Source organism: Sus scrofa, chromosome 1 (genome assembly GCF_054392235.1).
Source record: "Sus scrofa isolate SSC_HxYL_T2T_F1_AM1 chromosome 1, Sscrofa_HxYL_maternal_Yorkshire_Landrace_v2.0, whole genome shotgun sequence".
NCBI classification, from domain to species: Eukaryota; Metazoa; Chordata; class Mammalia; order Artiodactyla; family Suidae; genus Sus; species Sus scrofa.
Window position 1 is genome coordinate 220,239,795 of NC_139383.1, and position 19,862 is coordinate 220,259,656.

Here is a 19,862-nt window from a genome sequence, read left to right on the forward strand (position 1 = left end):
CAACTGTTGTCTCCAGAACATTCACAGAATATGTATCAGAACCCATTAACCAAATGATACTACAAACATTTGATGATGGGACATTACAAAACCGTTAATTAAATGGTCACAGAAAATAACAAATTAATTTGAATTTCTTCTGATTAGTAAATGTGTATTTTCCACAAATACTAAAAAAAAAAAAAATCAAGATAACTAATGAGAAAAGGATTCATATTATTGTGTTGTTTAATCTTTTAAGTAGCTCAGTTATTTGAATTAATGTTATTGCTTGGATTTCACAAAGACCAGCTTTTACCATACTAATAATTTTGACCAATCAGACTTGCTCTTGAACTATAATACAGGAAACCCAGTAAAATTATGGGAAACCCAGTAAAATTATGGTGGAATCGATTAGCCTTTTTCTGGGGGAAGTATTAGGCAAGTTCAGAGCTTACCTTCACACAAGAGGCCATAGTGGGAACTTAATTTTCCTCATCTCTTGGGTTCAGTGAAAAACCAGAAAATATGGGAGATGGTCAATGAGCTGAGAGCCTACATGGCACTGCCTCCAGAAGAGATGTGGAGGGGCCGTTTTCTTCTTTCCTTCAGTTATTGTTTGTCAAGATTATTCCATTAAACTACATAATGCTGAGTGCATCTCGGGGCTCTAGAAAGGGGAAAGTGCCCTTGGACATCATAGGGAACATGGAAACCTTGCAGGAGATTTTCTGGCCTTGGAACATGCAACCCCATGAGGGCTTTGGGTAACTGGGCAGGAGAAAATTTAGGGGAACCAGCACAGTTGTATCTGATAACTAGCACATGAAGTTGATGATAGTAGTCTGCACTCACACATAATCTGCCAAAACAGTCTCGTATAAATACTGTCACATGTAAATCTGGATATTTCCATAATTTTCTCCTGAGAGGTAATATAATTGTTAAGAACACAGACTCTGGCTGCCTAAATTTGGGTCCTTCTATACCACAGTTGAGCTATATTTGGATAAATTACTTCTCAGTTTCTTCATTTAAAAAAAAAAATGGGATAATAGTAAGACCACATCATAATGTCTTGAGGATTAAATGGCTTTTACATTTAGGATATTGCGAGGAACCTAGTGAAGCACTGAACAAGGGCTCTTATGATATTACTATTACTACTATTACATGCTTCTTTTAAGTTTGTTTTTCACAGCGGGAGTTGTATCCTATTTTTAATCAACAGATAGCTTGCTGGGTTATCAGGAGGGAAAATTCTATTCACAGATAATTTTCTCTGAATGTTTTTCCAAAATTACCCAGAAAGGTCATGGAGTGATGCTCTTATGCTGATAGAGGCATTAAATTATGTTTGTTGCCCCAACCAACACACTTTCTATGCCTCATTCTTGACTTTTCAATCAGTTATACAGAACAGCATTATATTATAAATCTTTCAGCATATGTATAGCACTTACAGATTTAAAACACGGCATGTATTTTAAATGGATGTTAGTTTCCAGTTATTTTCCAGTCTTTTGCCAAAGAGACTTAAACATTTTAATGGGCTTTAGATAATTGTTTTGATTACACAAGTGTTTTATGTTCATCATAAAAATGAGAAAATTTAAATAAAAGAAACTATTGCCCATAGTACAATTAAATGATGGCCACTGTTAAGGTTCTTATTTTAAATATTTTTTTCTCTGTATTTCCCCTCCCACCACATATGAACACATTTTTTTTCTGCCCCAGCTGTATTTTATTATGCATATTACATTATAGTTTGATTGTTTCACTATTCAATCCATAATGAACATAGATCCATATCTTTAATTATAGGTTTATAGACTGTCTTTGTAATACTCTATTTTGTGAATGTGCCAAAATCTTTTAAATCTACTCTCTTATGTCAAGCACTTAATCTGTTTTTAATGATGCACATTATAAACAAAGCTGTGACAAACTTCAAAAGAGAAAGAAGATTACTTTATCAATAACTCCATGATGTCCGATTTCAGATAATGGAATAAAACATAAATATTTTCTGTGGGTATTAAATGCCTTACTTAATACACAATTGTTTAAAACAAGGTTGTCAGAGACTTTTAAGTCATTTTAGAACATCTGATGACGTTGACAAAGAATGGCTATGCTTTTTAGTGATGAGTTCTAAAAGTAAATTCTCATGCAGTAAATTCTTTTCCTCAATACAATTCTTTCTATGCTGAATTTAGGGCCCCCCAAAGAAGAAAAAAGAAACACAAATATATATCTTGTGATAAAACAGGCATTATATTACAAAATACTATCAGATACATACTTACTAGTTTTGACAAACAATCACAAAACATAGCTAGAGTGACCTGAACAAAACATCAAAGGTATAAGAAATCTCCCTCAGGTGATCATTTTTTTCACGTTGATATTAAGGAGTGTATTTCACGTACATTTAGAATTTTTTAAGCCTCTTTGATAGTTCATTTTTATTTAGTTCAGAAGAACTTGCTCTTAATACTTTGGTGGATTTAGATACCTGATCATGGAATATATTTATTGTAATAGAGTTTATCTCAATGCTCCTGGTTCTTGGATACGAAAAGAACCTTTGTAGAGATTTCAGAGTTTGAATTTAAATTCAACAAGAAAAATAGATATTTTTCAAAAGAAAACACACACACAGACACACACATACACAGACACACACACACACACACACACACACACACACACACAGAGCAAAGATGCAAAAAGTTGGGAGGCCTGTTAAAGGAGAACCAGAAATTAACTCTGTGATGTGTTAAGGCACCTATAAGGGCAAATCAGCATCTCTTGGCAAGTGATATTATATGCCATCAGGTACTACTGAAAGGAATTCAACCACAGAGGACATGCATTATAAATTCTACTACCTAAGCATTTGTTGGCAGTCACATCCAGCTACATCATGTCTCTAGATAAACGTGTTCTGCTTAAATCAACTCTAATTGGAACTCAGCTAACTAACCTGGAAGTGCTTGAGTAATTAAGAAGCTGAAGGGTCTTCCTCATTAGGGAGCCGTGGAAGGATACTCAGAGAGCTACTTTCCTGCTTCCTCCCTCAAATCTGCTGGGCGTGCAGCCAACAGACTGGTAAGAGCTTATCTTATAAGTTTGCTTTATCCATTTATTCATAAAGAAAAATAAACGAAAGACCTGTTCTTTAGGGACAACTTCTTTCCATTTTCAGAGTTTTTACAGGACTTGAAAGTATATGCATTTAAAAACTTGTTTTGCTAAAACTTTTAAGGACACACACAGACAAATTAGGCTGGGTAGAATTTATTTTGAGGGAGTATAATCTTGGTTCTGCCCCTGTGGAAAACAGTATGGAGGTTCCTCAAAAAACTAAGAATAGAGCTATGACATGATCTAGTGATTCCAATCCTGGGTATATATATCCAGAAAGACAGAAACTCTAATTCAAAAAGAAACATGCACTCCAGTTCTCATAGCAGTACCATACAATGGCCAAGACGTGGAATCAACAGACAACCGGTTTAAGAACACCCACACAACAAATTAGGCTGGGTGGAATTTATTTTGACCCAGGATAATCTGAAAGAACAGGGAAAAGGAAGTTTACTTTAAACTTTATTTATTTCTCCCTGAGAACTTTACCAAGCAGCCTCCAATGTTTTTCGCTAACCTTTATTTCTGTCATTTTTTCTAAGCAATTGCACATCCTGTGGCGACCATTTCCTTCATTCCTTCTTTTGGGAAAAAGTAATATAAGTCACACCTGCTTCCTTGAGTTAAATAGACTTTTCGGAATCAGGATGCACCTGGTCCGTCTCCAGTGAGAACAAATTGAGATCAAGAAATTTCGACAACTTCTACTTATGTATGAATGCACCACCTTTTTTTTTTTTTTTGCTTCACTGTTGCAATGGTTCATAACCTGGCTTAACAGTGTTAATATTGAAGGCTTTGATTTGACTCTCTTTCTACTGAGACTTAATTTACATACAAAAGTCTTTTTAAAAGTTTGACAAATGTAAACAGTTGTGAAATGGCCACCACAATTAAAATATGAAATTCTCATGGCTCTAAATGTTTCCCTTATGTCCCTTTTCACTTAAATGGCTTCCTTCATCCTCAGCCACCAGAGACCACTGGTCTATTTTCTGTTCCTATAGTTTTGATGTTTCCAGAATGTCATATAATATTGTTAAATAGTATATGTCTTGTATGTCTAGATTTTTAAACTAATACAATGCATTTGAGTCATCCATTTTGTTGCATATATCATTAGTTTGTTCCTTTTTATTGCTGAATAGTATTCCATTTACGGATAAATCACATGTTTGTTTATTCACCAACTAAAGGGCATTTGGATTGTTTACAGTTCAAGGTATTTATAGATTAAGCTGCTTCAGTGATTTACCCACAGGTTATTGTGTGGACACATTTTCCATTTTCTTGGGTATATACTGGTTTCTATAGTAAATGTATTTTTACTATTGAAAAGCCAAACTTTTTAAAAAATGACTGTACCACTTTGCATTCCCTCTAGCAATGAATGACAGTTTCATTTTTTTATACTTCCTTACCAAAATTTAGAATGACCAGAGTTTTTATATTAGTAATCCTGTGGTTGGGTAATAGTATCATAGTTGTTTTAAAACTGCATTTTCCTAATGATTATTAAAGATGAGAATATTTTATGTGCTTATTAGCCATTTTATATCTTTGGGTTTTCGTATTGAATTTTAAAAGTTATTTTAAGGAGTGGAGTTTTCTCGGTATTCCTACCTGTTTCCCTGTGCACTTGGCAAGTGTAAGACTTCCTTGCCCCCCGCCCCCCAGTGTCAATTTAACTCTGTCACATGTAGGTGGGAGATCTTGGGTGCAATTAATTTTTTTTCCCTTCCTGTTTGGCAGCTGTGTAGCTTTGGAAAAGGCAATTTTTGTACAAGTGGGATTTTTTTTTTTCCACTTCCTCAGCCGCAGCTGATCTGTGCTGTGGATGGGGGATGGAAGGGTGTCCTGTCCTCCCCTGGAGGAAGTCAGCTTTGCCTCATGACAAACAAAGGTCAGCTCTGGGACATGGAGGGGTTTCTCGCCCCTTCTCCAATGGCAGGTGACTTTTGCTCTGTGTTTGAAAGGGACTCAAGCCACAGGAGATTCTGTGCCTGTCTCTAGTAGCAGCCAATCATTGCCTTATATTCAGAGTTTCTAGAGAATTGATGGGCTTCTGCAGGTATTGCTGCTCCACTTTCAGTCTTAGGCACATGTCACAGTTACTGAGGGAGGCACACAGGTCTTCTGTTCTGCCTCCAGGCTTTCTCAAGAATGCTTGGTGGAGGGGAGTTCCCATCGTGCCTCAGTGGAAACGAATCTGACTAGTATCCATGAGGATACAGGTTCCATCCCTGGCCTTGTTCATTGGGTTAAAGATCTAGCGTTTCTGTGAGCCATGGTGTAGGTCACAGGTGTGGCTCAGATTTGGCATTGCTGTTGCTATGGTGTAGACCAGCGGCTACAGCTCCTATTCAACCCCGAGCCTGGGAACTTCCATATGCTGCAGGTGGACCCGAAAAAGAAAAAAGAATGTTTGGTGGAGGCTCTTGGAAAAGATTGCACAAATACATATAGTCTCCACTTGTATCTGGGGTTCTGACTTGTATCAGCAATGGAAACCGGCACGAGAAGTCCTCTTAGCATCTCAGAAAACAGATACAGAGGCTACAGAAACAAAAGCGAGCTGACCTCAAAGAGCATAGCAGTGGAAATAAGTTGAAGTCCAATTAAAACATTTGTGCAGAACCCTCAGTTTTATTAGGTTTAGAGGTCAATAAATGTAGTTTTTAAAGTAAAAAAAAAAAAAAAAAAAAAAAAAAGAGAGAGATCCTGAGCTGTCAATCTAGCCCTCAACTGGTTTTTAGAAATGATCACAATTTCAAGATAATTTCTTGGTAATTTCAAGATGTGAACCTTGAAAGGAAGGTTCACATCTCTGGGTGGCTTCATGTCTCTCACTCTTTTGTCCTTCTCTCTCTGCTCCTCTCCTGCTCAGACACTGCTCTCCCTGGTCTTTATGAGACCTGTACTCATCTCTTTGCATTTCAAATGCTGCTTTGACTTCACAGTCTGCTGCTCAGATCATCAGTTTTGCTTTTATCTTGTTCAGAATGAGGACACCTATTTCCCATTTCTTACCATATCATCTTGAAAGGCAGGTATCCATTTTTAGATAGTCATAAAACAGCTGATTTTCAAGTTTTCAGGACCCTATAGTCATTCCTATTTGGGAGAACTCATGCTTGTTATTGTCTCATTGTATATGTTATAGCTCTTTAAAAGTCATCTGTGCAGCACAGATGTGAACAATGCTGCTCCCTTGGCTTACAGGTGCCAGCTCTGTTGTCACTCAGGTGATGCCCCACCTAATTAATCTAACAGATAACATAAATGTGATTCATTTCTCTCAAAGACTAGTTTGTTGTGTAACTGAATTGAGGCATTCCTCTTTAATGGCATCTTCTGATTAAGCCAATACGGGAGAATTATTTAGCATTGATTTCTTTAATAGTTAAATGCTTTGGAATATATTTTTATTGCAAAAGTGAGAAAAGAAGAGGAATTCTGTATATGGAAGACATCATACACACTATTTTGCATGTTTATTTTGGGCATTTTTCTGTATCTCTTTGTATGTTGCCATTGGCTCATGTCTAAAAAGATAGCTTTCTGCGGTCAGCTGCTGCCTTGTTCAGATAATTTCAATGAACTGCGAGGAATTGGAGAGAGGATCAACAGTCTCTTTAAATAATTGCAAGTGATAGTTGCTGAACTTAAGATTTGCTTGTTTAGAAATTGATGCAGTTGCTATTTGCAGGAAATGACTGAGAAACTATTCCACAACATATATAACCCAACTATTCATGATTTGATTTTTCAAGTGTCTAAAGGTAGACAATCAGCAAGCACCTCAAGTAATTTGTTAAACTTATCTTCATTTGGCTCTGTATGCCACTATGTTAAATGTAATGCTTAATTAAATTAACATTTTCATTCATTCATATTTATACTTTACAGTATTTTTTGGGTAGATCTAACCATAAGTCAAACATAAATCTCATATAAACTTTAGTCAATAGCTTATATAGTTCATTAAGAGATGCTATGAACCCAAATAATTACAACTTAAAAAATTGTAGATTTTATTTTAGTCACTGAGATAGAATTTTTATGGGATTTAGAGGTATTAAATATTAATTTCAGCTGGGAAAATGAGGGAGGCCTTAGTACAAAGGTGACAATTGGATTCAAAGGATGGATGGGATTTGGATAAATGGAGATAATGAAGAAAGCACAAAACAGGTTCCTTGCAGCCTTTAGAAACAGCTTTGGAACAAGAACTTATTTTCCAATACTAGGTCTGAAATTGATATATACCTATCACACATTATATTATAACCCATGTAATTATTTACATTGCTATTTTGCCCAGACTGTGCTATAAAACTGGATAAAAATGCACTGCAAAATAGAAATTAGAAAGATTGAATTTCTTCCTATTGTTCTTTTCTAAAGACAAACGTAAAGCACATATCCTTTGGAAAAGAAAACCAGGTAATATAAAAATTCCAGAGGAGGGCAGCAAAGATAAAGACAGTAGAATTAACTCAGGTTTAAAGAACAGAGAATTCTATTTTACAAATTCCATAATTTTTACAGTATTAAGTATCTCTATGGTAGATCAACTCTTAGCATTAAATTATTAATTGGTTTGCTAAAATAAGAAAAAAATGAAAGCACACATGCTTTATCTTTCTTGGTCTGTTTTCTTTTATCCTTTGACTTAGAGTTGTTCATACTTCTAAAGACATTAGAAGAGAATTAACTCAGCTGAAACCAATACTAATTCAAGTAGTCCTTTATTTGGACCTTACTGAATACCTACTATGTGCTTACATTGTGTTAGGTGGTAGGGATATGCTGTATGATTTCATTGACAAAATAATGCCTGGTTGCATAATGTTCATATCTGGTTGGTGAATTATTTACTTAATTTGTAAATAAAGTGGGTTGATCAGTATACTCATGACTGTACAGTCATACCCTAATATGAGAATGAAATGAAACTGTGGCTGGCAAACCACAGCTTGGGTTTAACTCTGAATCTACCCAGGGGAAATATGGCACTTAGGGGCTATTTTGTAATGATGAAAACATGAAAAGTTTAAGAACAGGGTTTTTTTGTTTGTTCGTTTGTTTGTTTTTTGCTTTTTTAGGGCTGCACCTGTGGCATATGGAAGTTCCCATGCTAGGGGCCCTAATTGGAGCTATGGCAATGGCCTACACCACAGCCACAGCAGCATGGGATCCAAGCTATGTCTTCGACCTACACCACAGCTCATGGCAACCAACGAATCCTGGACCCACTGAGCAAGGACAGGGATCAAACCCTCAGCCTCATTAATACTAGTTGTATTTGTTTCCACTGTACCAAAATGGTTAACTCCAAAACAGGGTCTTTAAAAGACTTAGCTTTGGTTCTAATTTGCCTCAGTGTCATTGGACAACAGATTGGTTATAGTAAACAATAGACTAAGTAAAAGATGATAAGAAGCTGCATTTTAACTTTATTCCTAAATCTTATCAGTAAGCTTGGTACTCTGAAGTATGACATGATTTCCTTTAAGCCTTAAGTTTATGAGCTAGTATTGAATTAGAAAGCTGTTTGGGTACTCTCTAACATCAGACTAGAGGATGCTTTCTCACTGTGAAGGGGATTGTTACGGTGTTATTTACACTCCAACATCTCTGTATTGCTATCATAAACTACTTATAGAATAGAGCTATAAAAGAGTAGATGGTCATAAATTGTAGAAAACATGTTTATATAACATTATTCAATATGATATGGGTTGAAATGTAATATTATAAATCTACCTATGTGTGTACACACCATTACATGTATTCATCCATGTTTCCAGACTTTATAGCCACTCTGCATATGGTTCAAATTTAATTATTTGAATAGAGCTGTGTTTGTTCAACTATTTTTTTTTTTTTCAATTTGAAAGACTGATAGAAGCAGAGTCAAAAGCTACTTTTTTTTTTTTTTTGTGGGGAACCCTCCTGCACTGTTGGTGGGAATGTAAACTGGTACAGCCACTATGGAGAACAGTTTGGAGATACCTTAGAAATCTATCCATAGAACTTCCCTATGACCCCGCAATCCCACTCTTGGGCATATAGCCGGACAAAACTCTACTTAAAAGAGACACATGCACCCGCATGTTCATTGCGGCACTATTCATAATAGCCAGGACATGGAAACAACCTAAATGTCCATCGACAGATGATTGGATTAGGAAGATGTATATATACACAATGGAATACTTCTCAGCCATAAAAAAGAATGACATAATGCCATTTGCAGCAACATGGATGGAACTAGAGACTCTCATCCTGAGTGAAATGAGTCAGAAAGACAAAAGCAAATACCATATGATATCACTTATAACTGGAATCTAATATCCAGCACAAATAAACATCTCCACAGAAAAGAAAATCATGGACTTGGAGAAGAGACTTGTGGCTGCCTGATGGGAGAGGGAGGGAGTGGGATGGCTCCTGAGCTCGGGGTTATCAGACACAACTTAGAATAGATTTACAAGGAGATCCTGCTAAGTAGCATTGAGAACTATGTCTAGATACTCATACTGCAACAGAACAAAAGGTGGGGGAAAAAATGTATACGTGTAAGGATAACTTGATCCCCTTGCTATACAGTGGGGAAAAAAAAAAAAGCTACTTTTTAAAGTGAAGTTTGTAAAATAAAAAAAAATTTAAAAACAAAACAAAACAAAACAAAATAGAGAATGCAGTGCCAGCTTCTTATTAGTCAGTCCTTTGAACAATGTGGCTGATTTCTGAATTTCCAAACTCATCTCACACTTTACCCTCCCTCTGTCTTATTCTCCTGCCCTGCTGGACTGCCTGCTCCAAGCCCCCAACACTCAGCATGCTCTCCCAATTCCCATCCCTTGTCTCATGCTCTTCCTATAGGTCTGAAATAATCCTGCCTCTTTTATACCCATTGAAATCCTTTGTATCACTCATGGCTCAGACCAAATGTCCCTCCTTTCACTATGTGTCCTAGCCAAAAATGTTTGCAGAAATCTAACTGATCCACATGTCAGTTATTCTCTTTTTTCCCAGGTCACATGCCTGGTCTTTTCAGCATGGGTTTTAATAAGAAGATTTTAATATTTTTGATGGAATTGTCTGTATGCTCCTATTCTCTGTATCATCCATATGTCTAAACACATCTTCAGTAAGAGTAGCTTGAACAAATGAATAGAGAGAAACAGAAGTCATCATAATTCTTTAACCTGTGGTTTAGAGATGTATTTTGTGGCTGTTCATGAAATTGGCACTTGCTGTCTTACACAGCAATGTCAAAGGAATTGAAGGCAAAGACCACTTGAGGCTTGGGGGTCAGAGGAATCTCAGGTCACACCCTGGCCCTGTCATTTACTGGCAGGGGGATTCAGAACATTATTTTTAACTATTGAGCCTTGGTTTCCTCAAATACAAATTGGGGATCATACACCTTACATGTCAGGCTTATGGTGAATATTAGAAGTAAATACACAAAGCTCCTGGCAAAGATAATAATTTATATTACGGTAGATTATTTAAAGGAGAATATGCTCAGGATAGTAGAATGTTCCAGTTAATTGAGATCAGAAATGTTCAAGAGAATAGAATAAAGACTCCTCATTTTCAAAGGATAACTCTAGATATATATGCTGTCGACTAAAAAAAAAACACAACCTTAAAATTGAGAGTTAAATTTCATTTGGGGTGAAATTAGGACCTAAGCCCTGGAGACAGCATCTCAGGTAGCCCTGAGAAACTACTCAGAGCAGGTGAGGTGGGACTACGAGGATATATGAGTTTTGCAATAAAGGGAAAATAGTAGGAACAAAAGATTTACAGATAACCAGGCTTACAGAAAACCAGTTTCTAGGGGAAGATGTAAATGTCTGGGCTTCCTGGAGTCACTCCTTTGATATGCACCTCAGCTGTGGGCCAGTCTTTGGTTTTTCCCTGAGTTCCCTTGGGGCTCTCTTGCCCACCCTTGGAAGTGGTTGTTGTCACTGATGACCATGATATCTTTTGTTTTGTCCACTAACTACAGCCCAGGAAACACTGCCCTAAAGGGGAAAGGGGAAAATATCAAGATATGAAGGTGAAGGGGGAGGTGCACGCAGCCATGCACACATTTTACAGAAGTTTGCTTCTGGTCCTGTGAAGGTTGCTATTAGTCATAGATATCAGTCATCACTGAAGGATTTTAGTGTTTTTGTAGATAGAAGGAAATGCAAGAATTAAGCTCATAAATTCTTTTCCTAAAAGTATCTATCCAAAGACCTGTTCTTCCAGTTTTCACAGAGCACAGAGTGCCTCACTCCTGGTCTCCGCCCTGGGCTCCACTCATGGGGTGCTGTGGGTGGGTAGCTGCAGTGGCTCATGTTTTACTCCATGTAGAGGCTGATGACAAGTGCAGATCACAATGTGAATAGATAAATCTATTAATCTTGCTGGGAGAAAAAAAAACATTCTTTTGGAGTTGGGCTGGTATTATCTGAACTGTTAGTTTCAACCCATTATTGGTTGGTGAAAAAAATTTAGTGGCATTAACATTACAAAATATAATAGATGTCACATAATGTAACAGGTTACCACTTAATAGAAAACAGAGTGGATTTCAGTTAATAATGATAAGGCTTCTATGGCTCATGTAATTAAATTATATATGTACTCACATGTGTGTTATAGACATTTAAATAAAATGTATTCCTTACTTGGTATCATAGTCAAAATATTTGTAGAACACATAACTGCATGGCATCCAAAAATGAGCTCGTCCTTACTAGGTGCTTTCTCCTAGAAGTAACCCTTAGAGGAGAAAGGGTTAAACAGTACTGCCTGGTTAAGACATTAGCTGGTGGGAAGTGCCAGAAGTATTTCAGATCACAAAGGTTTCCAAGCTAAAAATACGTTATGCATAATTCAATTTTTTTTGATGATTCACTGACCTTTCATAAATTTTGTGAACTACAGAGTCATTATCATGATTATCAATTATTAGTAGAGAGGAGTGTTCTGGGAAGACCAAGCTAATGGTGTGGCTTAGTTAATAAAAGACTGAAGAGTTTCCTGTATGTTGGATATAAGCCAGGTTAAAAGAAAAGGATTATTCTTTTCCTCATGGTTTATAGAGGGTGTGCTCAATGTTGCTGAATACAGAGGGTGAACTAGTTAAAATGAGAACTTAAGCCCTTTTTTTTAGCTTTAAAAAGTTTGAAAATATCAGATAATGAAAGAATAGAAGAACTATCTTAGAACATTGGTCTTGAAGTCGTTTTTAAGTAAAAGCCACATTTCAATTATCCATATTTTTTGATTTTTTTTTGTTTCAGTGAAAATTATTTTTTGTAATAAACCATGCTATGGAAGCAACTTTTCACATCCTAAATCATAATATGATAGGAGAAGTTACTCTTATCATTTGGATAGTTGTAATGCTCATATTGTGTTACAGTGTGTACAGTAGACTTCCATTTATAGAAATTAAACATATCCTGAAATTATGCTTGGAGACATCTGTCTTCCTTTGCATTTGATCAACTTAATTAGAAAGTGTTAAAAAGAGAAATAGGAAAGAAAATCACACATTCTACCACTGAAGCACTGTTGTTTGGCACTACTCACAGATGGTAAGTGTCTTCACAATGGAAAGAGGAAGCCAATGAACTTGCACGCATATGACATTTTCTCACCTTGAAGATACACTGACTTGTACTTTTCTTCTCTGTGGGAAAAATTTTAATTTGAAATACCTGAAATTTGAGAAACAATCGTGTATTGCAACAACATTAAAACTTTATTCTGAATGTAGATCCTTTTAATAAAGGAAGCCACAATCTGAAAGAATTTGAAATAGTGGATGATTTGCAACCAAGAGCAAGAGAAAAATAGGAAGCAGAGCCTTGATCAACCAGTGTCATCAACTCCAGGGTTGGTGACATTTCCTTTATAACTTAGAAGGCGGTCATAGAAGAATTGGCAACAACCAAAAAAGATTGCTCTTGTCTCTGAGTGAAGCCAGCTTCTGGTTTTCATCTGCTCTGTGCATGCTAAGGTCATTAAGGAAGAATTCCTATTTCTGTGCCTCTCTTTGGGAATATCCAGAGGTCTTCAAATGGTATAATGTTTCTTTGCCAAACAAAATTTTGTCTGGATAGAACTCTAGGTATTTTGTGTGTGGTTAGCACCTGAAGAGCTTGGCAGGCTTTATTCTTCATGACTTGGGTGAAGAAAAAAGCTTTACTCACCATTGTGATTTAAGACTTTTCTATATCAGGATACATTGTAATAGAAATAATACCGCCTGAAATAGGCCTCCTCTCGTTCCATGAAAGTTGCTGATGCTGTGAGAACTGAGGCCATAAATCATCATCTTGTCAATGAAGAAACAAAAAAACTGTTCTTATCTAATTCACAGAAGTTTACTGACTTTTTATAGGTCATGTCTTGATATGCTTCACTGATCTTGGGCAGAAGTTTCACTCTTTGTGAATCCCACAAAATACCTCTGAATAATTTGACATGAATTATTTCATTCATAATGTGGTATATGTACAGATTTGGCCTCATGAATGCATTCATTCAATGAGGGTTTTTTTTTTTTTTTTTTTAAATGAATAGAGGGCTACATCTCCTGTTTCAAGGCCCTACAATCAGTGTTATGGATGTTGCTGAAACACTCAGATCTCTCTTGCTAGTCTGACATTTTGGAGAAAGAGATTAGAAGACCATTATGTGGGATTTCCAGCACTGAGAACGTGCTTCCTTGGCTGGCTCCAGAGGGTGATACCACCTTGTCAATTTCTTTGCCTATAGAAATTGGCATACATCTAGAAATAGCCATCACACTTGAGATTTACTACTGCAGAAAAGACCCGCGGTTCAGAATATGGCTTTTCATTTCTTCCTCGCTAATATGGAAAATACTGAAGAGACAGATATCCTGAATGATTTCATTGCATTGTCACTGTACTCAGTCATATGCAGTGGCCTTGCCTCAGTAATTTGAAGCCAAAAGGAATAAATTTAGATCAGATGGTCTTGAAGAATTCTGGAGTACCTTCACACAGTCTTCCTTGATGATACAGTGAATTGCAGGAGAGCCACTTTTCTTTGCTCTTATGTCCTTTTGTGGGTCCAGACATTGAGGACTTGTGGGCATCCACTTAAAAGGCAAGACTAACAGAATATAAATGATCATATAAAAGATAACATACATATTTCCATGTAAAAGACCACACCATATTTTGAACTTCCTGATCAAGTTCTAAAATTTCATCTCTAACCTATGTATTTTTGATTTGTCAGAGGACTTCAGGCAACCAGTAGCTCCGAGATAGGTTATAACTACCCCAAACTCAACAAATGAGACACGTTAGAGAATTTTCACTAGTAAAGCATGTAGTTAATTGTATGGAGGCTAAATTATAGTGATATATTTTCTGAAACATTTTTTTCCCTTAAAAAAAAGACCAGTCTTAAGAAAGCAAAGTTAATGGACTTGAATTGCAAAGCTGCTTTGACTTGTATCTAGAGCTCTCAAATGAGGAATCTTGATATTTGGTTGAAAAAATAGTAATAAAGGTGAGGTCTATTTCCACATCCCTTGAATCTAGGTCAGCCTTATCAGTTCCTTAGGCTAAAGCATATGGTGGAAATGATGGCACACCAATTCCTAGTTGAGGCCCCCAGAGGCTGTGCATGTTTCTACTCATTCTCTTCCATCCCTGCTTTGCCATGAAAGATACCTCTGTGGTGGAGCAGAGTCCTGTCATGCCTCTTAGGCCATCCTAGAGCAGTAAGCCTCTAGCTAACCTGTGGGCTGAATGTTGGTGCATTAACAATCCATCTGAGATCAGCTGAGCCAAGCATAGGTCAGCAGAACAGCACAGCTGGCCCATTGACTCATGAAAAATAAGGAATTATTGGTATTTTTGGTCGTTAAGTTTTGGGGTGATTAGTTATTCATCTGCAGTTTAAATAATACAGAGGTTATTAACTAGTAGTCCCTGCTTCTAAAAAATAAGAAAGCTAATGATAATAATAGATGGTGTGCTAAGGTGACTAGGCTTATCGTGGTGATCCTTTTGCATTGTACGTAAATATTGAATCACTGTGTTATACTCCTGAATCCATATAACATTATATGCCAATCATACTTCAATACAAAAAGAATTTAAAAAATAGTAGATACTGTGTAAGGTATGCCATATACAAGACACTTTGTATACATTATCTTTTTTTTTTTTGGCTTTTTGCCTTTTCCAGGGCCACTCCTGCAGCATATGGAGGTTCCCAGGCTAGGGGTCTAATTGGAGCTGTAGCCGCCGGCCTATGCCAGAGCCATAGCAACGCAGGATCTGAGTCACGTCTGCAACCTACACCACAGCTCATGGCAACGCCAGATCCTTAACTCACTGAGCAAGGCCAGGGATCAAACCTGCAACCTCATGGGTCTTAGTCGGATTCGTTAACCACTGAGCCATGACGGGGACTCCTAAATTATCTTTTTAACTCTTACAAAGGATATTCTTTCCAATGCACTACATCTCCCATAGTTGTACCTTTCCTTAAAAGAAAGAATCCTATCTAGTCACAACTACTAAATTTGAAACAAAACCAATTATTAAGTTGAAAGATGTGAAGAAAATGCTCATCGACCCATTTTGTACATTCTCTATAACAATATTAACAATGGCACACATAAAATTGTTTTTCACTTCCTATACACATGCATATAATAAGAAAGATGAAACAAAATTCTTAAAGAGAAAATGACTCTGGAAATATTTTCTACACTTTATCAATCTTCAGAGAGTGTTTATAATTTCCCCTAGCAAATTTTGGTTGCTCTAAACACACAATAGTTCACATAATGAATTAGGAAATGATTTATTACATTTTGTTTGATATACATCTAAACATGACCATGAGCACATTGGAGATGCCCAGATATAGAAGGAACAGAGGCACAGCACTGAACAGAAATGAAACAGTAGTTTGCATTTTCCAAATGCTTTGGATAAATACTTAAGTGGTTTTGGAGGATGATGCAAATAATCTAATCATTGACAACAAAGGGAAGGAAATCCTGTGTTCACAATTCTTGTGTAATTATCCTCCCAGATTGTCCCCCAAATGATTCCCTGGTTTACTATGATCTAGATAAAACGAAAAACCTTTGAGAATGCTAACAGAGATTAGAAGAAAAGTGATGAGAAAGGAGAGGAAAAATGGGAAGAGAAAGCTGGTGCAACAATTTTCTTTAAATGGCTTGGGAAAAAATTCCTGCCTTGACACAGGGGCTATATGGATGATTGAGAGAATTCATAGTGAAAAGTATTCTTTTCTTTATACAGCCAAATGTTGAAGCCACAGGCACCACTCTAAGTTGGATGTTAAACAAAGGTTTGATGGCTATGTGAGAAGTCAAGCCTTAGGTATTTTATTAGTATCTCAATAGACTGAGATTGAGTTTTCACCAATGTGGGAGCCATCCAGATTCAAGAGATAAGTGACCCAGTGGTCACGTTTCTGAGGTTCACAGGCCTCTGAGCACGTGGAGTATTGGTTTTTGGTCAGAGTGCATTTCAGCCTGGGCAATCACAGTTTACTTGTGCGCGAGGAATTCCCACATTATATATGTGTGTGTGCATGTATGTACATATGTCTGTACATATATATACATATATTCTTATTTATTTATATGTGTATATGTATATTTATAGTGCCTAGGGACCATAAGTTTAGTTTTCTTTGTTGTTTTGTAAAACTTCTTGAGTAACTTCCTTTTCTCCTAGCCAGGAAAAAAAAAGACACTCAAAATTTTAAATCCGCTTTGTAACCACATCTGTTGAATTACTGAATCTAAGCTGTGTATGCGTTTTTTGGATTGGATTTTGCCTTTAGCTCCAGACTGCTCAAGTGGATGAAATGCTGCCTGAGGTAACTGAATTCCATTTCATGCCAAAACTTTTGGAACTCATTTAGGCAGACTCACTTATTGGAGTTTTCTTACAGCAGAAACTAGACCAGTAAGTTCAGGTCCATACCAGCTGAATATCTTACTCTAGAAATCCAAGTCCTGGTGGAGGATTAGACCTCAAATTGATAGTTATTCCATCTAGTTCTCAGGGTTTAGAATCACGTTACTTCTGCAAAATTCCACTTGGGAGCAGGAAGATGAGAGACATATTTTGTCAAGTGGTTAATCAACTATTTTGATTTTAAATTCTAAAAGAGAGAACTATCAAACTGAAGAACAGAGAGTGGGAAGGTCCATTTGGAGGGATGCCCTTAGATTTGGGCTCTCAGCTCAAGCACTTACTTGTAGTACTTCCTTAAAAAATCGAAACATCATGAGCTCAATCAGTTTCACTTGTAAAATGCATATAATTACAATAACATCCAAAGGGAGATGTTAAGATTGGAGATATACATCCAATCTCAGTCTAGTGGCTTACATGTAGTAAATAGTTAATTTGAGTTACATTTACATTTTTGTTTCTAATTCTAGTTGATACTGATTTCTACCCTTCACTTCTAAATACACCAGTGAACAACTGCCATGATGGTTCTGCATTTATTATTGGGGTTTTTGTTTCTTTTAAAGTTTTCAGGATTATTTTATCTATGAAAATGCTATACATTATTTAGAATTTTGGCTAGGCTGCTCTCATAAAAACATTGGCTTAAATAAGAGAGAGTTTATTTCATCTTTCTCGTAACAGTTCAGAGTAAGAGATTTAATGGCTTTAGTGGAAATGGTGAAGCCAGTACTCCTATTTGGCAGCTGTGCTCTCCTAACCAATAGTTGCAGATAAGACCATTTACCTCACATCTTCACTCCAGCCAGTGAAACATGGGACAGAGAAAACTACGCGTGCGTCCATTTCATTTAAGGACTTTAAGTTAACACACATACAGTCACCCGCAGCCTGTTTTTAAGACCCTAGTCACATGGGTTACATCGCAATGAAAAGGAGGTTGGGAAGTGTGCCCTGGGGTCTTTAGCAAAGAGATCATGTTCAGTTGAAATATCTACTACTATAAAAGGAGACATTGTCATGTATATGAGGAGTGGGAGGTGGGTACCTCCTAGTTTCTAACAAAAACATGTCTGTTTCTGGGGGGGATGTGTGTTTATAGATGGGATAAATGTTAACTGTGGAAAGGTCTTTAAATACAGTATCTTAAAGGAAATATAATCTCATTCCACTACGTTTTTAGCCTCTTACAAAGACACCCAAAACTAATTGATCTGCAGTAATCCTTCTCCAAAACAGTTGTCCTACAGTTTGGATATATGTGCAAAAACATTTTAATCCATGAATTTGTCTATTCAAATTCAGTGTTTTCTATATTCTTTATTCAACAAATGGTTATTGAGCTCCTAGATGCTGAGGATACCATAGTTACCAAAACAGGCAGGAATTTCTGCCCTCATCAAACTTGCACTCTAGTAAGGGGGTGATAGGCAATACAATAATGAATAAAATACTTAGTGTAGAGTGTGCAGACTGTGATAACTAACAGGGAGAAGAAATAAACCAGAGAAGGAGGTATTGCCCTTATGACTATGTGGCTAGGAGAGGCCTTGTTGAGAAGGTGACAGCTAAGCAAAACCCTAGAGGAGGTGAGGGGGTGAGGTGTGTGATCTCTGCTGGAATATGCTCCAGGCAGAGATCAGAGCAAACCCAAATGGTCTGTGGTGTGTGTTTGGAAAAACAGATAGCAGGAAGGTCAATGCAGCTGGAGTGGAGCAAGTGAGGTAGAGAGCAGTGGGAGAGGAGGTGAAGGTCATGAAAAGTTGGATCATGGGAGCCTTCAAGGCCATAGCCAAATCTTGGTGTTTTAGATGAGTGCAATTTTGACTAGAAGAGTGAAGTAATCTGACTTTTTTTTTTTTTTTTTCCTCCCTTAGTGCCATACCTGTATACCTGTGGCATACAGAAGTTGGCAGGCTAGGGGTCAAATCAGAGCTGCTGCTGCTGCGGGCCTACACCATAGCCACAGCAACAAGGGATCCTTAACTCACTGAGCAAGGCCAGGAATTGAAACTGCACCCTCACAGAGACTACTTGGGGTCCTTAACTTCCTGAGCCACAATGAGAACTCCTGACATGTCTTTTAAAATGATCTCATTTCTCCCTGCTTTGTTGGGAAAGAGTGTAGGGGAAACTGGTAAAATCAACAATACCAGTAAGAAGGCTACTGAAGTAATTCAGATGAGATTCCACAGACAAGGGTGATAGCAGTGAACACGGTGAGAGGTACATGAATTTTGTACATATTTTGAAAATTAACATTCAGTTTTTGCTGATGGATATCTTCAGGTGATCAACAAGAGAGACATATTGCTTGGCCTTTTGGCTAAGATCAGTGTAGTATCTCCTCTTATCAGCTGAATATCTGATGTCCTCTGTCCAAGGACAATAAATTAAATGGATTTTTGGACAGGGAGCTTGTTCTCTCCACACCACACATTGACCTGCTATTGCAGCATCTCCAAAAGTGGGGCATAACCATGGTTGGTAAAAGCAGACCCTGTAGGTTTCTTTCATTTCTGTTTTTTTTTTTGTTCATTTGTTTGTTTGTTTGTTTGTTTTTCCCTTCAGGGCAAATCACTATTTTGCTTGTGTTTTGCCATGAACACCCTTTTGTCTACTTACTGTCCTTTGTGCTCCTGAGAGGTCTCGATTTTCTCTCCCATTTTTTTTTTTTGGCTTTAGAAGTGCGACCTG

The 19,862-nt window shown here is 37.0% G+C and overlaps 1 pseudogene; it reads left to right on the top strand.

The window, feature by feature from the left end:
- The first annotated feature begins 19,470 nt into the window (after positions 1 to 19,470).
- On the top strand, positions 19,471 to 19,646 carry LOC146407019 (U2 spliceosomal RNA; annotated as a pseudogene).
- Positions 19,647 to 19,862: the final 216 nt, after the last annotated feature.